This window comes from Microcebus murinus, chromosome 2 (genome assembly GCF_040939455.1).
Source record: "Microcebus murinus isolate Inina chromosome 2, M.murinus_Inina_mat1.0, whole genome shotgun sequence".
NCBI classification, from domain to species: Eukaryota; Metazoa; Chordata; class Mammalia; order Primates; family Cheirogaleidae; genus Microcebus; species Microcebus murinus.
In genome coordinates, this window is record NC_134105.1 from 125,687,492 (window position 1) to 125,711,515 (window position 24,024).

Sequence of the window (24,024 nt, forward strand, 5' to 3'; positions counted from 1 at the left end):
GGCAGGAAGTGCGCTGTGTTGAACTGGCTGTGTCTACACACCCATGAGAGACGGGCAGGAAGGGCGCTGTGTGGAACTGGCTATGTCCACTCACTCTCTGGAGAAGGGTAGGCAGGGCGCAGTGTGGAACTAGCTGTGTGCACTCACCCACGGGAGACGGGCAGGCACAGTGTTGTGTGTAACTGGCTGTGTCCATTCACCCAATGGAGATGGATGGAAGGGCGCTGTGATGAACTGGCGTGTCCACACACCCAAGGGAGTCGGGCAGGCAGGGCGCTGTTTGGAACTGGCTGTGTCCACTCACCCACGGGAGACGGGCAGGCAGGGCAATGTGTGGAACTGGCTGTATCCACTCACTCTCTGGAGACGGGCAGGCAGGGCACTGTGTGGAACGAACTGTGTCCACTCACCCACTGGAGACGGGCAGGCACAGCGCCGTGTGTAACTGGCTCTGTCCACTCAACCACTGGAGACGGGCAGTCAGGGCGCTGTTTGGAACTGGCTGTGTACACTCACCCACTGGAGATGGGCAGGCAGGGCGCTGTGTTGAACTGGCTGTGTCCACACACCCATGGGAGAAGGGCAGGCAGGGTGCTGTATGGAACTGGCTGTGTCCACACACCCACGGGAGACAGGCAGGCAGGGCAATGTGTGGAACTGGCTGTGTCCACTCACCAACGGGAGACGTGCAGGCAGGGTGCAGTGTGGAACTTGGTGTGTCCATTACCCGATGGGAGACAGTCAGGCACGCCTCTGTGTGGAACTGTCTGTGTCCACTAACCCACGGGAAACGGGCAGGAAGTGCGCTCTGTAGAAGTGGCTATGTCCACACACACACGGGAGACGGGCAAGTAGTGCGCTGTGTTGAACTGGCTGTGTCCACACACCCACGGGAGACCGTCAGGCAGGGTGCTGTGTTGAACTGGCTGTGTCCACTCTCCGACAAGAAACAGGCAAGAAGTGAGCTGTGTTGAACTGGCTGTGTCCACGCACCCACGGGAGATGGGCAGACAGGGAGCTATGTGGAACTGGCTGTGTCCACTCACTCTCTGGAGACAGGCAGGTAGCATGCTGTGTGGAACTGGCTGTGTCCACTCACCCACGGGAGACAGGCAGGCAGGGCGCGGTGTGGAACTGACTGTGTCAACTCACCCACGGGATATGGGCACGTAGGATGCTGTGTGGTTCTGGCTGTGTCCACACACCCATGGGAGATGGGCAGGCTGGGTGCTGTGTTGAACTGGCTGTGTCCACTCACCCACGGCAAGGGGCAGGCAGGGCATGGTGTTGAACTGGCTGTGTCCACACACCCATGGGAGATGGGCAGGCAGGGCGATGTGTTTAACTGGCTATGTCCACACACCCACGGGAGACGGGCAGGCATGGCGCTGTGTGGATCTGGCTGTGTCCACTCACCCATGGGAGATGGAAAGGCAGGGCGCCGTGTGGAACTGGCTGTGTCCACACACCCATGGGAGATGGGCAGGCAGGGCGGTATGTGGAACTGGCTGTGTCCACACACTCACGACTGATCGGCAGGTACGGCGCTGTGTGGAACTGGCTGTGACCACTCACCCACGGGAGAGGGGCAGGCAGGGCGCTGTATGTAACTGGTTGTGTCCACTCACCCATTGGAGACGGGCAGTCAGGGCACTGTGTGGAACTGGCTGTGTCCACTCACCTACTTGATATGGGCAGGCTGGGCGCTGTGTTGAACTGGCTGTGTCCACACACCTACGGGAGATGGGCAGGCTGGGCGCTGTGTTGAACTCGCTGTGTCCACACACCCACGGGAGACGGGCATTCAGGGCGCTGTGTGGAACTGGCTGTGTCCAACACCCACGGGAGATGGAGAGGCACCGCGCTGTATGGATATGGCTGTGTCCACTCACCCACTGGAGACGGGCAGTCAGGGCGCTGTGTGGAACTGGCTGTGTCCACACACTCACGACTGATCGGCAGGTACGGCGCTGTGTGGAACTGGCTGTGACCACTCACCCACGGGAGAGGGGCAGGCAGGGCGCTGTATGTAACTGGTTGTGTCCACTCACCCATTGGAGACGGGCAGTCAGGGCACTGTGTGGAACTGGCTGTGTCCACTCACCTACTTGATATGGGCAGGCTGGGCGCTGTGTTGAACTGGCTGTGTCCACACACCTACGGGAGATGGGCAGGCTGGGCGCTGTGTTGAACTCGCTGTGTCCACACACCCACGGGAGACGGGCATTCAGGGCGCTGTGTGGAACTGGCTGTGTCCAACACCCACGGGAGATGGAGAGGCACCGCGCTGTATGGATATGGCTGTGTCCACTCACCCACTGGAGACGGGCAGTCAGGGCGCTGTGTGGAACTGGCTGTGTCCACTCACCTACGGGAGACGGGCAGGCACAGCGCTGTATGTAACTGGTTGTGTCCACTCACCCATTGGAGACGGGCAGTCAGGGCACTGTGTGGAACTGGCTGTGTCCACTCACCTACTTGATATGGGCAGGCTGGGCGCTGTGTTGAACTGGCTGTGTCCACACACCTACGGGAGATGGGCAGGCTGGGCGCTGTGTTGAACTCGCTGTGTCCACACACCCACGGGAGACGGGCATTCAGGGCGCTGTGTGGAACTGGCTGTGTCCAACACCCACGGGAGATGGAGAGGCACCGCGCTGTATGGATATGGCTGTGTCCACTCACCCACTGGAGACGGGCAGTCAGGGCGCTGTGTGGAAATGGTCGTGTCCACACACCCATGGGCGATGGACAAAGGGCGCTGTGTGGAACTGGCTGTGTCCACTCACCCACGGGATACGGGCAGGCAGGGCACTGTGTGGAACTGGCCTTGTCCAGTTCCCCATGAGAGAACTGTTCCCCACAGCGGTTTGTGAAACTGGCTGTGTCCACTCACCCACGGGAGATGGGCAGGCAGGGTGCTGTGTGGAGCTGGTTGTTTCCACTCACACACGGGAGATGGGCAGGCACGGCGCTGTGTGGAACTGGGTGTGTCCACTTACCCACGGGACACGGGCATGTAGGGTGCTGTGTTGAACTGGCTTTGTCAACGCCCCCACTCTAGACGGGCAGGCAGTTCGCAGGGTTGAACTGGCTGTGTCCACTCACCAACGGGAGACGGGAAGGCAGGGCAATTTGTGGAACTGGCAGTGTCCAAGAACCCACGAGAGACGGGCAGGAATGGCGCTGTGTGGAACTTGCTGTGTCCACACACCCAAGGGAGATGGGCAGGCAGGGTGCTTTGTGCATCTGGTTGTGTCCACTCACCCACGGCAGATGGGCATGCAGGGTGCTGTGTTGAACTGGCCCTGTCCACTCACCCACGGGAGATGGGCAAGCAGGGCGATGTGTTGTACTGGCTGTGTCCACATACCCACGTGAGATGAGCAGGCATGGCGCTGTGTTTAACTGGCCGTGTCCTCACACCAACGGGAGACGGGCAGGCAGGGCGCTGTGTGGAACTGGCAGTTTCCACTCACACATAGGACACGGGCAGGCAGGCTGCTGTGTGGAACTAGCTGTGTCCACTCTCCCACGGGAGACCGGCAGGCACAGCACTGTATGTAACTGGCCGTGTCCACTCACCCACTGGAGACAGGCAGTCAGGGTGCTATGTGGAACTGGCTGTGTCTACTCACCCACTGGAGACGGGCAGGCAGGGCGCTGTGTTGAACTGGCAGTGTCCACACCCCCCCGGGAGACGGGCATGCTGGGCGCTGTGTGGAACTGGCTGTGTCCACACACCCATGGGAGATGAGCATACAGGGCGTTGTGTGGAACTGGCTGTGTCCACTCACCCTCGGAAGACGGGCAGGCAGGGCACTGTGTTGAACTGGCCGTGTCCACACACCCATGGGAGGCGGGCAGACAGTGTGTCCACACTACCAGAGGAGACAGGCAGGTAGGGTGCTGTGTGGAAGTGGGTGTGTCCACTCACTCTCTGGTGACGGGCAGGCAGGGCGCTGTGTGGAACGAGCTGTGTCCACTCACTGATGGGAGACGGGCAGGTACGGCGCTGTGTTTAACTGGCTGTGTCCACTCACGCACTAGAGATGGGCAGTCAGGGCGCTGTGTGGAACTGGCTATGTACAATCACCCACTGGATAAGGGAAGACAAGGCACTGTGTTGAACTCGCTGTGTCCACACACCCATGAGACATGGGCATAGAGGGCGCTCTGTGGAACTGGCTGTGTCCACTCACCCACGGAAGACGGGCAGGTAGGGTGCTGTGTTGAACTCGCCGTGTCCACACACCGATGGGAGACGCACAGACAGGGCACTCTGTGGAACTGGATGTGTCCACACACCCACAGGAGACGGGCAGGCAGGGCGCTGTGTGGAACTGGCTGTGTCCACACACCCACGGGAGACGTGCAGGCAGGGGGCTGTGTGGAACTGGCTGTGTCCACTCACCCACGGGAGATGTGTAGGCAGGGGGCTGTGTGGAACTGGCTGTGTCCACTCACCCACGGGAGACGTGTAGGCAGGGGGCTGTGTGGAACTGGCTGTGTCCACTCACCCACGGGAGACGTGTAGGCAGGGGGCTGTGTGGAACTGGCTGTGTCCACTCACCCACGGGAAACGGGCAGGAAGTGCACTGTGTTCAACTGGCTATGTCGACAAACCCACGGGAGATGGGCAAGTAGTGAGCTGTTTTGAACTGGCTGTGTCCACACACCCATTGGAGACCGGCAGGCAGGGTGTTGTGTTGAATTGGCTGTGTCCACTCTCCGACAAGATGGGGCAGGAAGTGTGCTGTGTTGAACTGTCTGTGTCCACACACCCACGGGAGATGGGCAGGCACGGTGCTGTGTGAAACTGGCTGTGTCCACTCACACTCTGGAGACGGGCAGGCAGGGCGCTGTGTGGAACTAGCTGTGTCCACTCACCCACGGGAGATGGGCCGGCACAGTGCTGTGTTTAACTGGCTGTGTCCACTCACCAACTAGAGATGGGCAGTCAGGGCGCAGTGTGGAATTGGCTGTGTCTACTCACCCAATGGAGATGGCAGGCATGGAACTGTGTTTAACTGGCGTGTCCACAAACCCAAGGGATACGGGCAGGCTGGGTGCTGTGTGGAACTGGCTGTGTCCACACACCTATGGGATACGGGCAGAAGGCGGCTGTGTTGAACTGGCCGTGTCCACACACTCATGGGAGACAGAAAGACAGGGCGCAGTTTGGAACTGGGTGTGTCCACACATCCACGGGAGACGGGCAGGCAGGGCGCTGTGTGTAACTGGCTGTGTCCACTCACCCACTGGAGACGGGCAGGTGGGGTGCTGTGTGGATCTGGCTGTGTCCACACACCCTTGGGAGACGGGCAGGCAGGGTGCTGTGTGTAACTGGCTGTGTCCACACACCCACGGGAGACGGGCAGTCAGGGCGCTGTGTGTAACTGGCTGTGTCCACACACCCACGGGAGACGGGCAGGCAGGGTGCTGTGTGTAACTGGCTGTGTCCACACACCCACGGGAGACGGGCAGGCAAAGTGCTGTGTGTAACTGGCTGTGTCCACTCACCCACTGGAGACGGGCAGTCAGGGCGCTGTGTGGAATTGGCTGTGTCCACTCACCCAATGGAGATGGCAGGCATGGCGCTGTGTTTAACTGGCCTGTCCACACACCCAAGGGATACGGGCAGGCTGGGCACTGTGTTGAACTGGCGGTGTCCACACACTCATGGGAGACAGGAAGACTGGGCACTGTTTGGAACTGGGTGTGTCCACACAACCACGGGAGACAGGCAGGCAGGGCACTGTGTGGAACTGGCTGTGTCCACTCACTCACTGGAGACCTGCAGGCAGGGTGCTGTGTGGAACTAGCTGTGTCCACTCACTCATGGGAGACGGGCAGGCACGGCGCTGTGTGGAACTGGCTGTGTCCACACTCCCACGGGTAATGGGCATACAGGGCGCTGTGTGGAACTGGCTGTGTCCACTCACCCACGGAATATGTGCAGGCAGGGCACTGTGTTGAACTGGCTGTGTCCACACACCCATGGGAGACGGGCAGACAGGGCGCTTTGTGGAACTAGCTGTGTCCACTCACCCACGGGAGAGGGGCTGGCACGGCGCTGTCTGGAACTGGCTGTGTCCTCTCACCCACTGTAGACGGGTAGTCAGCGCGCTGTTTGGAAATGGCTGTGTCCACTCACTCACTGATGATGTGCAGGCAGGGCGCTGTGTTGACCTGGCTGTGTCCACACACCCATGAAAGACGGGCATACAGGGCGCTGTGTGGAACTGGCTGTCCACTCACCCACGGAAGACGGGCAGGCAGGGCACTGTGTAGAACTGGCTGTTTCCACTCACACACGGGAGACGGGCAGGCACGGCGCTGTGTGGAACTGGGTGTGTCCACTCACCCACGGGAGATGGGCAGGTGGGGTGCTGTGTTGAACTGGCTTTGTCAACACCACCACTCTAGATGGGCAGGCAGGACACAGGGTTGAACTGGCTGTGTCCACTTACCCACGGGAGACGGACAGGCAGGGCACTGTGTGGAACTGGCTGTGTCCACACACCCACGATAGACGGGAAGGCAGGGCGCTTTGTGCATCTGGCTGTGTCCACTCACCCATGGGAGATGGGCAGGCAGGGCGCTGTGTGGAACTGGCTGTGTCCACTCACCCATGGGAGACAGGCAGGCAGGGTGCGGTGTGGAAATGACTGTGTCAACTCACCCACGGGATACGGGCACGTAGGGTGCTGTGTGGTTCTGGCTGTGTCCACACACCCATGGGAGATGGGCAGGCTGGGTGCTGTGTTGAACTGGCTGTGTCCACTCACCCACAGCAAGGGGCAGGCAGGGCATGGTGTTGAACTGGCTGTGTCCACACACCCACGGGAGATGGGCAGGCAGGGCGATGTGTGGATCTGGCTGTGTCCACTCACTCACTGGAGATGGGCAGGCAGGGCACTGTGTGGAACTAGCTGTGTCCACTCTCCCACGGGAGACGAGCAGGATCAGCACTTTATGTAACTGGCCGTGTCTACTCACACACTGGAGACGGTCAGTCAGGGCGCTGTGTTGAACTGGCTGTGTCCACACCACCAAAGGAGACAGGCAGGTAGGGCGCTGTGAGGAACTGGCAGTGTCCACTCACCCATGGGAGACGGGCAAGGAGGGCGCTTTGTGGAAATAGCTGTGTCCACTCACTCTCTCAAGACGGGCAGGCAGGGCGCTGTGTGGAATGAGCTGTGTCCACTCACCAACGGGAGATGGGCAGGCACAGCACTCTGTGTAACTGGCTCTGTCCACTCAACCACTAGAGACAGGCAGTCAGGGCGCTGTTTGGAACTGGCTGTATACAATCACCCACTGGAGATGGGCAGGCAGGGCGCTGTGTTGAACTGGCCGTGTCCACACACCCATGGGAGGCGGGTAGACAGTGCGCTGTGTGGACCTGGCTGTATCCACTAACCCATGGGAAACGGGCAGGAAGTGCGCTCTGTTGAACTGGCTGTGTCCACACACCCACAGGAGACGGGCAAGTAGTGCACTGTGTTGAACTGGCTGTGTCCACACACCCACGGGAGACGGGCAGGCAGGGCACTGTGTTCAACTGGCTGTGTCCACACACCCACGGAAGATGGGCAGGCAGGGAGCTGTGTGGAACTAGCTGTGTCCACTCACCCACGGGAGATGAGCAGGCACAGTGCTGTGTGTACCTGGCTGTGTCCACTCACCCACTGGATTCGGGCAGGCTAGGCGCTTTGTGGAACTGGATGTGTCCACACACCCATGGGATACGGGCAGACAGGGCACTGTGTTGAAATGGCCGTGTCCACACACTCATGGAAGATGGAAAGACAGGGCGCTGTTTGGAACTGGGTGTGTCCTCACAGCCACGGGAGACCTGCAGGCAGGGCGCTGTGTGGAACTAGCTGTGTCCACTCACCCACGGGAGACGGGCAGGCATGGCACTGTGTGGAACTGGCTGTGTCCACTCACCCACTGGAGACAAGCTGTCAAGGCGCTGTGTTGAACTGGCTGTGTCCACACACCCATGGGAGATGGGCATATAGGGCGCTGTGTGGAACTGGCTGTGTCCACTCACCCACAGAATACGGGCAGGAAGGGCACTGTGTTGAACTGGCCGTGTCCACACACCCATGGGATACGGGCAGGCAGGGCGCTGCGTGTAACTGGCTGTGTCCACACACCCATGGGATACGGGCAGGCAGGGTGCTGGGTGGAACTGGCTGTGTCCACTCACCCACGGGAGATGGGCAGGCAGGGCTCTGTGTTGAAATGGCTGTGTCCACATACCCAAGGGAGACGGGAATCCTGGGTGCTGTGTGGAATGGCTGTGTCCACTCACCCTAGTGAGACGGGAAGGCTGGGCGCTGCGTGGAACTGGCTGTGTCCACACACCCATGGGAGACGGGCAGGTAGGGTGCTGCTGGATCTGGCTGTGTCCACACACCCATGGGAAACGGGAAGGCAGGGCACGGTGTGGAACTGGCTGTGTCCACTCACACACGGGAGGTGGGCAGGCACGGTGCTGTGTTTAACTGGCTGTGTCTACACATAAATGGGAGATGGGCAGGCAGGGCACTGTGTGTGTCCCGGCTCGCGGGACCTTCTGTTACTTGCGGGGTCAAGGGGGACCTTGCCTGAAAGAGATGAGCGAGAGAAAGAAACGAGACCAAAGGAATGGTTGTCAAGGTCTACTTTACTTGGATTTTTAGTAGGTTTTATATACAGAAAACAAGGAAGTAGAAACAGAAAAATAGAGTGGGGGGATGATGAGGCTTGGGTGTGGGCTAATCAGCCCCAATCAGCATCCCAATGGCACTGGAAGCTATAATGCATTCTTCTCGGAACTATAGCTGGAAGGCTGGGTGCTATTTTCATCTTAGGCTATTTTTCGTGTGTAGGACAAGTCAGGACAAGTCAGGACAAGTCGTTGGAATGTGGAGGGTCTTAGTCTCCAACATCTCCCCCTATCTTTATTAATATGAGGGAGATTTACACAGGTTGGTGGAGAGCCTGTCTTAGGCTATGCGATGGGCTTCCCACGACCAGCACCCCAATTATAAGATCGGGCGATCGAAATGTCGGTGAGGCCTCTGTCTTAGGCTATGTAGGTGGCATCTAGCTCCGGCACTCCTGATTATGAAGTGTGCCCCCGGGCATGGACCTACAATATTCCCGTCATGGAGTTACCTCACTGCTGGTGGGGTGTGCACCTGGTACGCGGCATCGCGATAATCCCGTCATGGGCGTCTCCACAGCTTTTGGAACCAACTGCGTTCCATGTCTGCGGCAAGGTCTGAGAAATTTAGACCTTCAGTGGGTGTGTTCGGAGACTCTTCATGGAGGTCTTCTCTGGAGCCTCTTAGTTCTAGCCGTTGGTAAAACACGGAGACCGATTTTTGTGTGGCTACGTCTACCTGCGACTTGACAAAGTTGGTTAGTTTTTTGAATGCCCAAGGCCCAAAAGTGAAAAGCAACAAGAAACCTACAAACGGCCCCAAGACACTGGGAAGCAATGTGGATAGCCAGGGGGATGTGGAAAACCAATTTTGATACCATGCCTCACTTTGTTCCCTCTGTTTCTTTCTATTTTCAAGGCTTTGTCTAACTCTCTCAATGCTATCTTCTACCAGGCCTGTTTTGTCTGCGTAGAAGCAGCATTCTTCTTTGAGTGCTGCGCACAAACCTCCCTCTTGGAGGAACACTAAATCTAAGCCTCTTCTATTTTGTAACACTACCTCAGAGAGTGAAGCGAGGGACTCCTTAAGATATTTTAGACCTTGCTGTAGCTCTCGGAGGTCATTATCGATGGCTATAGAGAGCTGTCGGTATTGTTGATTGGAGGTGACTAGAGAGGCTATGCCTGTTCCAGCCCCTGTGGCACCAAGGCCTAGAACAACTGCGAGTGTTATGGCTGTGATGGGCTCTCTCTTTACCCGGGGCATTGTGGTGCCGCGCTCTTAAAACTGAAGTAACTCATTAGCAGGATGTACAGTGAGTCTGGGAAAGAGCATGACTAATACACAATACTCTCTATGCTCAAGAAACGTTGCAGAGACTACATACGGGGTAAGGCCAGAGGAACAAGCAAAATAAGAGGTGTTAGATGCCTGAATATACTGAAAAGTGGAGTTGACAGTAATTGACTGATTACATATTTTTTCTAAGGGTGCGGGAGGGAGCATTGTTGGGCTAAGAAGGCAAAGACCTAGGCCTGTGACTTGGCTGAGCGTCAGGCCATCATGGGTCTCTAGACCCCATCTGAGTCTGCTGGTGTCATTAGTAAATAATGGCTCACCAAAGGTAGCGACGCCTTCATAGAAGGGAGGCCTGGGGGAGTAGCATACCCAACATTCCTGATATTCTGAATTATTGGCCTCTCGGATGGTCCTGACAGAGGCATTGACTAAGGAGAGAATTAGTTCTGCTGAGGAAGGGGGCCCCTTGGGCAGGGTAGGTTGGTATAAGGAGGTGCTGAGCGGAGGAGGGGACACAGTTGGGGAGGAGGGTAGGCCCCTGGAGGGACCGTGAGGCCGTGGTGGGTGTAGGTTGTTATTAGGGCCTAATGCGACTGTAGGACCTCTGGGGAGGCTTTTAATTAACTTGATTTTAAATGTGAGACCAATATCTCTCCCAGATATGTAAAGTCTGAGCCCCCATTCAAATCCCCTGGACTGGTCCCAAGAAGCCTTTTTTCCAGCTTTGGTGAATGAAATTAACAGGGGGTTGCACCATTGGTTGCTACACTCTTTCTCAAAGGGGACCGGACCGCTGTTGAGGTGGTATGGGGAAGGGGATTTTCTTTTGACTGTTATATAGTCCCAGGAGGAGGAGGGGCTCCATTAGGTATCGACCGTAGTCTCACAGCCCCAGGAGGCACAAAAGAAGTCAGGGGCATAGCCACACGCTTCAGCAAGAGAGCGGTCTCGATGAGCCCCAGGGCAAACATATATAGGGGCCATGGTTAGATAGGTTCTTCGAACCCCAGAGCTACAGCCTGGCCAAGAACTGGTGTCTTGATCTCCCGTGTTAATGGGTTTTACCTGTGGTGCAAAATGTGAGGGCGTGCCCCAATAGTCATGGGCTCCAAGGGCCAACACGCATAGGTCAATTTCTAGTGGATTCCATGGCGTAGTGGCGGAGAGGTGCGAGGAGGAAATGGCAACGTCTCCTGCCTCATTATTTGCCATGTATAGTTAGTTGTATACCTGGTGGATGTTGGCTGTGGCGGTGTTCTTGACCGTGGCCAGAACTAGGCACAGGAGGATCAGCGTCTTCTCTTGGGGAGTCATTGTATTTCTGGAAGAGAACAGAATTAAGAATTCTTCTCAGAGGATTCCCTGGGTGGGTTATATAACTTAATCGCTCTCTCTGGTAGCCATCTGGTGTTTCCTGCCTGGGTATCGTAGATGCAGGCATGTCCTTTTCCCCATATGAGGACAGGGTCAGGCCCCAGCCATTTGCCTGTAAGCGGCTCCTTCCATAAGGCCTGTGCATAAGTATCTGTGGTGGATGGGTGCCAAAGGCGGTCGGCGGCTGTTTTACCGGCAGTGTCAAAGGTGAGAAAATTTAAAATGAACAGGGCATGATTAAGCAGGGTTTTGGAATTACCTGTTAAAGGGTACAAAATTCCTCCTCCCGATTGTAGTTTGGAGAGCGTATTTTTTAACGTCTGATGAGCTCTCTCTACAATACCTTGGCCCCGAGGGTTGTAAGGAATGCCTGTAACATGCCTGAGCACAAAAACTTTTGAAATTGGAGCTGACATTTCCCGGGCCATTGTCAGTCTTAATAACTTTAGGCTGAGGGAGGGAGGTGAGACAGGCTATAATATGGCTGATAACGTGGCGGGTGGCCTCGCCTGTTTGTAGGGAAGCAAAGATAAATCCACTGCAAGTATCTATAGAGACATGTATATATTTAAGCTTTCCGAAAGGGGGGTAATGAGTGACATCCATCTGCCAGAGCTCCCCAGGGATCAGGCCGCGAGGGTTGACTCCTAGGTGTGGCTCAGGGAGAAGGATAAAACAAGCCCTGCATTGGCGGACAATTTCTCTGGCCTGTTCTCTAGTAATGGAGAATTTAAGCCTGAGGGTATGGGCATTGAGATGGTGTAAATTATGAGCCTGGCGTGCAGCGCAGACAGGATCAACAGTGATATTGTGAACAGCGCCTGCAACACGAGTCGCCTGATCAACAAGATTATTTCCAGCTACTAGAGGCCCAGGAAGGCCACTGTGGGCGCGAATATGGCCTATAAAAAAGGGCGCAGAACGGGAGTCAATGAGTCCTTGTAGTTGCTGGAACATTTGAGTAGTATTGTTGGAGGGCCAAATATGAGGCACAGTTTCCAAAGCGGCGACAGCATGAGCAACATAAGAACTATCAGTATACAAGTTAAATGGTGACTGATCTACGTATTTGAAGACTGTGACTAAGGCTGCTAACTCAACGAGTTGAGCAGAGGAGAATCTGGTGGGAAAACTGCGGACCTGGCCATTAATGCTATAGGCTGCAGTGCTTGAGGAGGATCCATCGGTAAAGACTAAGACAGCTCCTGGAATGGGGGAGACTCTTGTTTTCTTGGGAAATATTACAGGTGTCTGATAGAGGAACTGAATTAGTTTATCAGGGGGGTAATGATTATCTAGTTTGCCCTGGAAGGATGTACAGTTAACCGCCCAGTCATCATCATTTTTTGTTAGCCACCGAATTTGAGAAGCATTGTAAGGGAGTATTATGATATCTGGATCCTTTCCAAAGAGCTTAAGGGAGTTTTCTCGCCCCAAGCGAATAATCTTAGCTACTAAGTAAGGGTAGGTGGGAAGGACTTTAGGGGAGGAAGCCGATAGGTGAACCCAAAAAAGAGGCTTGCCCTGCCAAAAGAGTCCCGTGGGCGAAAAGGGGGTGGGGAGGACAAGTCTTTGGAAAGCTGGGCAAACTCTTTTTGAAGTTGTAAAACATCTCTTAATTGCGTAACCCTTTGACTTAAGTCTCTTTTGGTACGCAAAAGCAAGGGCATTGTAAGGGGAGGCATTAACGAAGGTGCGCAAATTTGGGGCGCGTAAGGAGGAGGCCATTTGGGATTGTGATATCAGGCCGCTTCCTCTCCGAGGGTTGCCTCTTCTGCGGGGTCGAGGGACTCTGGGGGGGGGGTTGTTTTTTGAACACTGGGTAATTAAATGCATGAGGGGCTGTACCCTCGGGTAAGGGAGGATAGAGGGTCTTGGTGTCTGGTCTACTAATCGGGGGCTCCTCTCTAGATGTTTGGAGCTCAACTGAGGGGTTCTGAGGGGGCATATTAATACAAACTGAGGGGCAAGGGGAAGGACATGTTGGTCTCTTGAAATTATTAGGAGAAGCTGGCCCTTCGGCTGTCTTTAAAGACGTTCTCGAAGCGGACCGCGACACGGGTCGGAGGCAGAATTCTGCTACTGAGAGCAGCTGCTTTTTATTGGGGTCTGAATCTGGCCCTTCAACAATATCTCTGATTAGCCCCCAGTGTTAGGGACCGACCTTCCACAGCCCCACCGGACAGAAAAGCAGAGACATCGAGGATGCAATCACACAAGAGGAGGTTTATTTTCTGGCTAGCCAGGGTCCAAGCCCCAGAGCACCAACGCAGTGGCCACTCTCACAGGCAAGGACCCCGACCGGAACAACGGCATGCCTTTTATCCCCATGGTGCACAAGCTGCGCACAAGCCGACTACGCATGGATCATGCGTTGACCTTTAAAATGATTGGTTGCCCACTATTGCCTTTTGAAATAATTGGCGGGTTGGTTGCCCTCTATTGCCTGATGGGCCAGTCGCCCGTGCTTCAATGACCTCATCCCATAATTCCCCCTACAGCGGTGTAGCAAGCAAGCAATGACCAGAAGCAAAGGTTTGCCGTTAGCTCATTGCCCCACCCAAGTGAATTCCCGACAAGTAGAAGAATTCCTCTGCCCTTCCTCTGTCCTACAAATTCCTCTGCCCTACATTCCCCCCTTTCTCTAGGTAGCAGACGAGCACTCCTGCTCGTCCTCAAGGTCTCTTAGGTGCTCTAGTTCTATAGCACTTGACCATAGCTACTGATATTGTTGTTGCAATACTAGTAGCTGGACAGTGTTTATCCGTTCTTTTACAAAAGCTACTAGTCTATTAATTACACATGGCGCAAAAGTAAGGACTAAGATTAGCATAATGAGTGGGCCTAGTAGGGTGGATAGTAGCGTTGTTAACCAGGGGGAACTGTTAACCCAAGACTCAAACCAACCTGCTCCTATCGCTCCTAAGCCAAAAAGAGTAGCCAGGGTTATGGCTGTGATGGGCTCTCTTTTTCTTTTAAAAATTAGGTTGGTGACTCTTCACCCTACTATGCCCTCATACATTGTCTCCTCAGTGTGGTATATTATTTTTGGGAACACTAACACCATTATACAGTAATCTTTAGACCCATGTAAGGTTATGGGGTTGGTGGGGGTTCGGGGCGGTAAGTATAGCTGTAGGTCTCTATCCCAAAAACATTGGACCAAAAACACAACATCCCCAAAACACAATAACCAACCCCCCACCGCGACCGTCCATGTTTGTCACCCAGTCAATCTTTAGATGCCACAACCCCAGTCCAAGTCTGTGTCAGCGGTCCTGGGCTGTCGCCGCCACGCGGGTCAGTCTGGTCTTCAGAGGATTCCTCTGGTCTGCAGTTGCTTTCCACTGGTCCTGGCACCGCTCCTGGTCTTTTTTATTAGCAGGTCTCACGTGGGAGTGGTGTATCCAGGTCGCTACTATTCTATCGACCTTAAGAGCAGTGGGGGCAACAAGAATAATTTGACAGGGGCCCTTCCACCTCGGCTCGAGGGTTCTGTTGTTATGCCGTTTCACCCACACCCAATCCCCTGCTGGTGTGGGTGAAACGGTGTCCGGCACCCTCCTCCTCAGGCCGGTAGATAGCACGGAGGCCCTGCCATACTTGACTGTGGACACGTTGCAGAGCCTGCCTCAGGGCTCATTCTAGGAACTACAGGAGGGGGTGTGCCATACATGATTTCAAAAGGGGTTAAACCCAAGTGATAAGGGGTGTTCCAGGCTCGGAACAGGGCGAAGGGAGAGAGGGTCACCCAGTCTCCGCCAGTCTCCAGGGCCAATTTAGTCAGGGTCTCCTTTATTGTTCTATTCATTAGCTCTACCTGCCCAGAGCTCTGGGGATTATATGCACAATGTAATTTCCAATCTATCCCCATAGCCCGGGCCAGCCCTTGACTAACCTGACAGATAAACACAGGTCTATTATTTGATCTTATCCCTTCCGGCAGTCCATACCTGGGGACTATTTCTTCTAATATTTTCTTAGCTACTATCAAAGCTGTTTCTCCTTTCGTAGGGAAGGCTTCTACCCATCTGGAAAACGTATCTACTATGACCAGTAAATATCAGTACCTGTATTTTCTAGGCTTGACCTCTGTGAAATCCACTTCCCAAAATAGTCCTGGCTGCCTCCCCCTTTCCCTCGTACCTGCATGGGTCCCTCTGGTCCTCCCCGGCTGCATGACCTGACAGGCTCGGCAACTTTTGACGATGTCATCTGGAACCCGTCCTTGTGACTTGAACCTTAGTTGAGCAGTGTCCAGCAGTTGCAGCATCTAGATGTGTGGTCTGATGCAGGTGTTCTAACAGGTGGCGTCCTAAGAGTTCTGGCACTATTAGGCGATGCCCTTCATCCCGCAACCAGCCATCTTCACGTAGCTGCTCTGAGGCCCAGACCTCATCTACAGTCCGGCAGAGGAGGCAACCGTCCCATGCCTGGGGGTGGCAGGCTAAGGTGCAGGATGTTTGGCTGCGGAGTGTCTTCTGCAGCCTTCTTAGCTTCAGCGTCTGCTCTCCGATTGCCCCATGCTTCCACGGAATCCCTGCTCTGGTGTCCTGGGGTATGGACTACCGCCACTGCCTGCGTCCGTCCCGGATGAAACTGCTTCCGTCCGTGAACCAGGTCAGGTCGCTACCTGGAAGGGGGCGATCCTTCAAGTCTCTACGGGTCGTCTGGGTCTCGGCTAGGATCTCAAGGCAATCACGTTCAGGTGCGGCTGCAGCGGGGGTTGGCAGAAGCGTAGCTGGATTCGAGGCGGCAGGGGTCTGGAACTTGATGTGGGGTGCGTCCAGCAAAAGCCCTTGGTAATGAGTTAGCCTCGCATTTGTGATCCACCGTCCCGGTGGCTGCTTCAGAACCCCCTCTATGGCGTGCGGGGTGGTGATCTGCAGCCGCTGCCCTAGGGTGAGCTTATCAGCGTCTTTGACCAACAGGGCCGTGGCTGCGATGAATCGCAAGCACGCTGGCCACCCCGCTGCCACCGGATCTAGTTTTTTTTTTTTTGAAAAGTAGGATCAGGGAGTGCTAGGGCCGGGGCTTCCAGCATGGCTGCCCTCAGGGCCTGAAAAGCATCTTCCATTTGCAGTCCACTCCCATGCTCGCCCCGCCCTAAACCCTTCATACAGAGGTGGAGCCTTTTCCGCAAACCCAAGGTCATCATGGAGGGCCTTGTTGAACAGGGTAGGCGAGTTTTTCCTGAACCCAAACCCAATCTCTGCCATGTGGTCCACCGATATAGTTTGGCTCCTGTTGCCCCCTGCACCCAACTGGTCTTACTGGACAATTTTCCTGTGTCTTCCGTTAGTACCAAATGTTCTGCTCCTGTATCTATGAGGAAGCTGACTGGGTTCCCCTCCACTTGCAAAGTTACCCTAAGTTCAGGGAGGGGGACCGAACCCCATCCTCCCTATTTGTCTGTCACCTGTCCTGCAACCATGACTTTTTCAGGACCTCCAAGTCTTTGCCCCCCTTTCTTTTGGGGCACTCTCGGGCCCAATGCCCATGCTCCTTGCAATTGGCACATTGATCCTTGCCTAGCCTCTCCCGCCAGGGCCTTTCTCTGTCCTCTGACCCTATCTGTCCCCCTCTTGTGGCAGCTAGCAGGATTTTAGCCATCTCTCTGTTGGCTTTCCGTGCTTCCCCAGCTTGGAATTTCCTGTCTTCTCTTCTGATCCTCTCTAACCTCTCTTCTAGCGTCTCTCTATTGTTATAGACCTTCTCTGCCACTTCTAACAGGTCCTGTAGAGTCTTCTCGCCCAATCTATCTATTCTTTGCACTTTGCGCCTAATGTCGGGGGCTGCCTGATTGACAAACGTCATCATAACAGTTGCCTTGCTCTCTTCTATAGTGGGATCTATGGGGGTGTACTGCCGGAAGGCCTCCATGATCCTCTCTAAGTATGCTGCCGGGCTCTCCTCCGGCCCCTGACGAACATCTCCTACCTTGGCCAAATTGGTCGGCTTTCGCGCCGCCATACGGAGACCAGCCATCAGAGTCTGGCGGTAGACCCAGAGACGCTCCCTACCTTCAGCCTCATTGTAGTCCCAAAGCGGCCGTTCAAGGGGAAAAGTTCGGTCAATGGTTCGCGGGTTTGTAGTAGGTCTTCCGTCCTCCCCCGGAACCAGCTTCCGCGCCTCCCCCTGAATCCTTTCTCTTTCCTCCATTGTGAAGAGCACCTTAAGCAACTGCTGGCAATCATCCCAGGTGGGCTGATGAGTGAAAAGAACAGAGTCTAAAAGATTAATTAGGTCTCTCGGATTCTCGGAGAAGTTCGAGTTTTGAGATTTCCAATTATAAAGATCACTGGTAGAGAAGGGCCAATATTGGAATGTCTGTGTTCTATCCTCCCCCTGGGGTCCCACTGCCCTTAGAGGGAGCGCCTTTACGGGCTCCGGATCTGTGGCTCGGCCAGCTCGCTGTCTGGTCCCATAGGCTGGCCCCGCTGCTGGTGGTCCCGCATCCGCCTCGGCCGGGAGAGCCGCAGAGGCTGCCCCAGGGTTATAGGGCGGAGGCGTGTTCCATTCGGGACCTGTTAGGTCTGGGTAGAGATTGGAATCCGGCAACACTGGCGTCCCAACGGACCTCGGACTCCGCGCCCCCTCCTTTCTGACTTTTTTAACTGCCAGAACTTCCGCCTTTCCCCTCGGGGCAGGTAGGAGGGCCTTCAGCCAAGGTGGTAGGTCTCGAACCAAGTCTTGCCAGACCACAATATAGGGGATCTGATCAGGGTGGCCGTGGTGGCCAAATACCACCCCTTTTACCTTTTCGATCAAGGAGGCATCAAACGAGCTCTCCCTGGGCCACCCCACTCCAAACGTGGGCCACTCGGCCTTACAAAGGGTAACAAACTTTCCCTTCTTGACCTCCAGGGACAGGTTGTGTGCCCTTGCCCTGACATCCTTAAAATGGCTCACCAGGATGGACAATGGCGTTGTTAGAGCCTGTCCCATGGTTAGTCAATAATAGGCAGATGTGCAAACCGATATTCCGCAGTTGGGGCACTGGGGACAAGGATCTGAATCCCTAGCCTTTCACTCCCTACGGAGGTAATGGCTGTGCCCCTCCCGCATAGCCACTCCTGGCACGGGCGGCAGGAGATACACTGTGCGCTGCCAGCTCATGTAGGGGAATGCTTACCTGGAGGTTCTAGTTGCCCCTGCGGATCTTTTCGCGGGTCCCCTGATTCCACGGCCCCAGCCCGAAAATCCATGCAACCCTGATGGGTTCTCGGGCTGAAACCATAGAACCCAGAGACTCCAACAAGCCAATGAGAGATGTCACACTCACACACACACACACACACACACACACACACACACACACACACACACAGAAAGCCGGCGACAAACAAAGCAGACAACAGACAAGTGGACAGTGAGGTAAACAGACAACCTAACCTAGTCCGGACCTACTCCCCAGTCTCCTCCTGACCGAGCCCTTGGCTACAAGGTCAGCTCCGGAGTCCAAACGGGGCCAGAGGACGTCTCCGCCTGGCTCCTACCGGCGACCCACCAGCGCGTCCGCCTAGGTCCTGTGCCGGCGTCCTGATTCGGGGTCCTGCAAGGGGATTCCGCGTCCCTTGCCTAACACCACACCCGGCTAGTCCGGGGTGGATTTTCACACTCCTCCCTCAGCCCTGAGTTCTATCCGGTAGTCTGTGGGGAAGGCAAATCCCGGACGAGCCCCCAAATGTTAGGGACCGACCTTCCACAGCCCCACCGGACAGAAAAGCAGAGACATCGAGGATGCAATCACACAAGAGGAGGTTTATTTTCTGGCTAGCCAGGGTCCAAGCCCCAGAGCACCAACGCAGTGGCCACTCTCACAGGCAAGGACCCCGACCGGAACAACGGCATGCCTTTTATCCCCATGGTGCACAAGCTGCGCACAAGCCGACTACGCATGGATCATGCGTTGACCTTTAAAATGATTGGTTGCCCACTATTGCCTTTTGAAATAATTGGCGGGTTGGTTGCCCTCTATTGCCTGATGGGCCAGTCGCCCGTGCTTCAATGACCTCATCCCATAATTCCCCCTACAGCGGTGTAGCAAGCAAGCAATGACCAGAAGCAAAGGTTTGCCGTTAGCTCATTGCCCCACCCAAGTGAATTCCCGACAAGTAGAAGAATTCCTCTGCCCTTCCTCTGTCCTACAAATTCCTCTGCCCTACACCAGTACGAAAAAACAGATACAGGGACGGTATCTGGGCCCTGATTTAGAAGTAAATCGTTTAAATCTCTACCTACTTTTTGCCATTTGTGTGGGTGAATCTCAGGTCCACCAATAATAAACCAAGGACAAGCACGATCAATGAACACAAAAAACTTTACTAGATCCTTTTTCTTAACTCTAATTCCTCTCTCTCTGAGTGAGGCCTTAAGATCCTTGATAAAAACGGCCTCTTTAGACAATGAATGGCCCATCTCGATGGGGTGACAATGTAAAAATTTACTCACTAGACCGTCGACTCTGTGAGCGGCAGAACAAGGGTCTCTGTAGGGTTTCCTTCGGCCGAAGAGCGCTCCGCGGCATCACCCAACAATGGTCCGTACCTCGGGCCCCATGTTGGGCGCCACTTGTCCCGGCCCGCGGGACCTTCTGTTACTCGTGGGGTCAAGGGGGACCTTGCCTGAAAGAGATGAGCGAGAGAAAGAAACGAGACCAAGCAAATGGTTGTCAAGGTCTACTTTACTTGGATTTTTAGTAGGTTTTATATACAGAAAACAAGGAAGTAGAAACAGAAAAATAGAGTGGGGGGATGATGAGGCTTGGGTGTGGGCTAATCAGCCCCAATCAGCATCCCAATGGCACTGGAAGCTATAATGCATTCTTCTCGGAACTATAGCTGGAGGGCTGGGTGCTATTTTCATCTTAGGCTATTTTTCGTGTGTAGGACAAGTCAGGACAAGTCGTTGGAATGTGGAGGGTCTTAGTCTCCAACATGTGTGGAACTGGCTGTTTCCACTAACACACGGGAGACGGGCAGGCACAGCGCTGTGTGGAACTGGGTGTGTCCACTCACCCACGGGACATGGGCAGGTAGGGTGCTGTGTTTAACTGGCTTTGTCAACACCCCCACTCTAGACGGTCAGGCAGGGCACATGGTTGAACTGGCTGTGTCCACTCACCCACGGGAGATGGACAGACAGGGCGCTGTGTGGAACTGGCTGTGTCCACTCACCCACGGACGCCGAGTAGGCAGGGCACTGTGTGGAACTGGCTGTGTCCACACACCCACGATAGACGGGCAGGCATGGCACTGTGTAGAACTGGCTGTGTCCACTCTGCCACTGGAGATGTTCAGGCAGGGCGCTGTGTTGAAATGGCTGTGTCCACTCACCCACGGAAGATGGGCAGGCAGGGCGCTGTTTGGAACTGGCTGTGTGGAACTGGCTTTGTCCACTCACCCATGGCAGACGGGAAGGTAGAGTGCTGTGTGGATCTGGCTGTGTCCACTCACCCACGGGAGATGGGCAGGTACGGTGCTGTGTTTAACTGGCTGTGTCTACACACACACGGGATATGGGCAGGCAGGGCACTGTGTGGAACAGGCTGTGTCTACTCACCCAGGGTGACGGGCAGGTTGGGTGCTGTGTGGAACTGTCTGTGTCCACTCACCCACGGGAAACGGGCAGGATATGCACTGTGTTGAACTTGCTGTGTCCACTGACCAATGGGAGACGGGCAGGCAGGGTGCTGTTTGGAACTGTCTGTGTCCACTCACCCATGGGAAACGGGCAGGATATGCACTGTGTTGAACTGGCAGTGTCCACACACCCATGGGAGATGGGCAGGAAGGGCACTGTGTGGAACTGGTTGTGTCCACTCACTCTCTGGAGACGGGTAGGCAGGGTGCTGTGTTGAACTAGATGTGTCCACTCACACATGGGAGACGGGCAGGCACAGTGCTCTGTGTAACTGGCTGTGTCTACTCACCCAATGGAGATGGCTGGCATGGCGCTGTGATGAACTGGCGTGTCCACACACCCAAGGGAGGCGGACAGGCTGGTCGATGTGTGGAACTGGCTGTGTCCACTCACCCAAGGGAGACGGACAGGCTGGTCGATGTGTGGAACTGGCTGTGTCAACAAACCCAAGGGGGACAGGCAGGGAGGGTGCTGTGTTGAACTGACTGTATCCATACACCCACGGGAGACGGACAGGAACGGCGCTGTGTTCAACTGGCCATGTCCTCACAGCCACGGGAGACGGGCAGGCAACGCGCTGTGTGGAACTGTCTGTGTCCACTCACCCACGGGAGACGGGCATGCTAGGTGCTGTGTGGAATTGGCTATGTCCACACACCCACTGAAGATGAGCTGGCAGGGTGTGGTGTGGAACTGGCTGTGTCCACACACCCACGGGAGACAGGCAGGCAGGGAACTGTGTGGAACTGGCTGTATCCACAAACACACGGGTGACGGGCAAGTAGGGCGCTGTGTGGAACTGGCTGTGTCCACTCACCCACCGGAGACCGGGAGGTAGGACGCTGTGTGGAACTGGCTGTCTCCACTCACCTACGGGAGATGGACAGGCACGGCGCTGTGTGGAATTGGCTGTGTCCACTAACCCATGGGAGACGGGCAGTCAGGGCGCTGTGTGGTATTGGCTGTTTCCACACACCCACGGAAGACCAGCAGAAACGGCACTGTGTGGAACTGGCTGTGTCCACTCACCAACGGGAGAGGGGCAGGCAGGGCCCTGTGTGGAACTGGCTGTGTCCTCACACACACGGGAGACGAACAGGTAGTGCGCTGTTGTCCTGTCTGTGTCCACTCACCCACAGGAGATGGAGAGGCACAGCGCTGTGTTGAACTGGCCATGTCTCTATATCCACGGGAGAAGAACAGACAGGGCGCTGTGTGGAACTGGCTGTGTCCACTCACCCATGGGAGACGGGCCAGCAGGGCGCTGTGTGGAACTGGCTGTGTACACTCTGCCACTGGAGGTGGGCAGGCAGGGCGCTGTGTTGAACTGGCTGTGTCCACTCACCCATGGGAGACGGGCAGGCACGGCACTGTGTGGAACTGGCAGTGTCCACTCACCCACGGGAGATGGGCAGTCCCGAAGCTGTGTGGATTTTGCTGTGTCCACTCACCCATGGTAGATGGGCAGGCAGGGCACTGTTTGGAACTGGCTTGTCCACTCACCCATGGGAGACGGAATGGCATGGCGCTGTGTGGAACTGGCTGTGTCCACTCACACATGGGAGAAGGGCAGATATGGTTCTGTGTGGACCTGGCCGTGTCCACACACCCTTGGGAGACGGGAACGCTGGGCGCTGTGTGGAACTGGCTGTGTCCACACACCCACAGGAGATGGGCAGGTAGAGTGCTGTGTGGACTGGCTTTGTCCACTCACCTTCGGGAGATGGACAGGCAGGGCACTGTGTGGTACTGGCTGTGGCCACTTACCCAAGGGAGACGGGCAGGCAGGGCGCTGTGTGGACTTGGATGTTTGGAACTGACTGTGTTCAGTCACCCACGGCAGATGGGCAGGCAGGGCGCTGTGTTGAACTGGCCGGGTCCACACACTGATGGGAGACGGGCAGACAGTGCGCTGTGTGGAACTGGCTGTGTTGAACACACCCACGGGAGATGGGCAGGCAGGGCACTGTGTGGAACTGGCTGTGTCCACTCCCCCATGGGATACAGGCAGACAGGGCGCTGTGTGGAACTGGCTTTGTCCACACACCCATGGGAGACAGGCAGGCAGGACGCTCTGTGGAACTGGCTGTGTCCACTCACCACAGCAAACGGGCAGGCAGGGCGCTGTGTTGAACTGGCCATGTCCACACACCGATGAGAGATGGGCAGAGAGGGCGCTGTGTGGAACTGGCTGTGTCCACAAACCCAATGGAGATGGCAGGCAGGGCACTGTGTTTAACTGGCGTGTCCACACACACAACGGAGACGGGCAGGCTGGGCGCTGTGTGGAACTGGCTGTGTCCACACACCCATGGGAGATGGGGTAACAGGGCCCTGTGTTGAACTGGCCGTCTCCACACACTCATTGGAGACAGGAATACAGGGCGCAGTGTGGAACTGGGTGTCTCCACACAGCCACAGGAGACGGACAGGCAGGGCGCTGTGTTGACCTGGCCGTGTTGACTCACCGATGTGAGGCGGGCAGACAGGGCACTGTGTGGAAATGGCTGTGTCCACACACCCATGGGAGACGGGCAGGCACAGCGCTGTGTGGAACTGGCTATGTCCACTCATCCACGGGAGATGGGCAGGTAGGGTGCTGTGTGGAACTGGTTGTTTCCATTCACCCACGGGAGACGGGCAGGCACGGCGCTGTGTGGAACTGGTTGTTTCCACTCACCCACTGGAGACAGGCAGGCAGGGTGCTGTGTTGAAATGGCTGTGTGACTCACCCACAGAAGATGGGCAGGCAGTGTGGTGTGTGGAACTGGCTGTGTGGAACCGGCTTTGCCACTCACCCATGGCAGACGGGAAGGGAGAGTGCTGTGTGGATCTGGCTGTGTGCACACACCCATGGGAAACGGGCAGGAAGGGCGCGGTGTGAAACTGGCTGTGTCCACTCACCCACGGGAGATGGGCAGGTACGGTGCTGTGTTTAACTGGCTGTGTCCACACACACACGGGAGATGGGCAGGCAGGGCACTGTGTGGAACAGGCTGTGTCTACTCACCCAGGGTGACGGGCAGGTAGGGCGCTGTGTGGA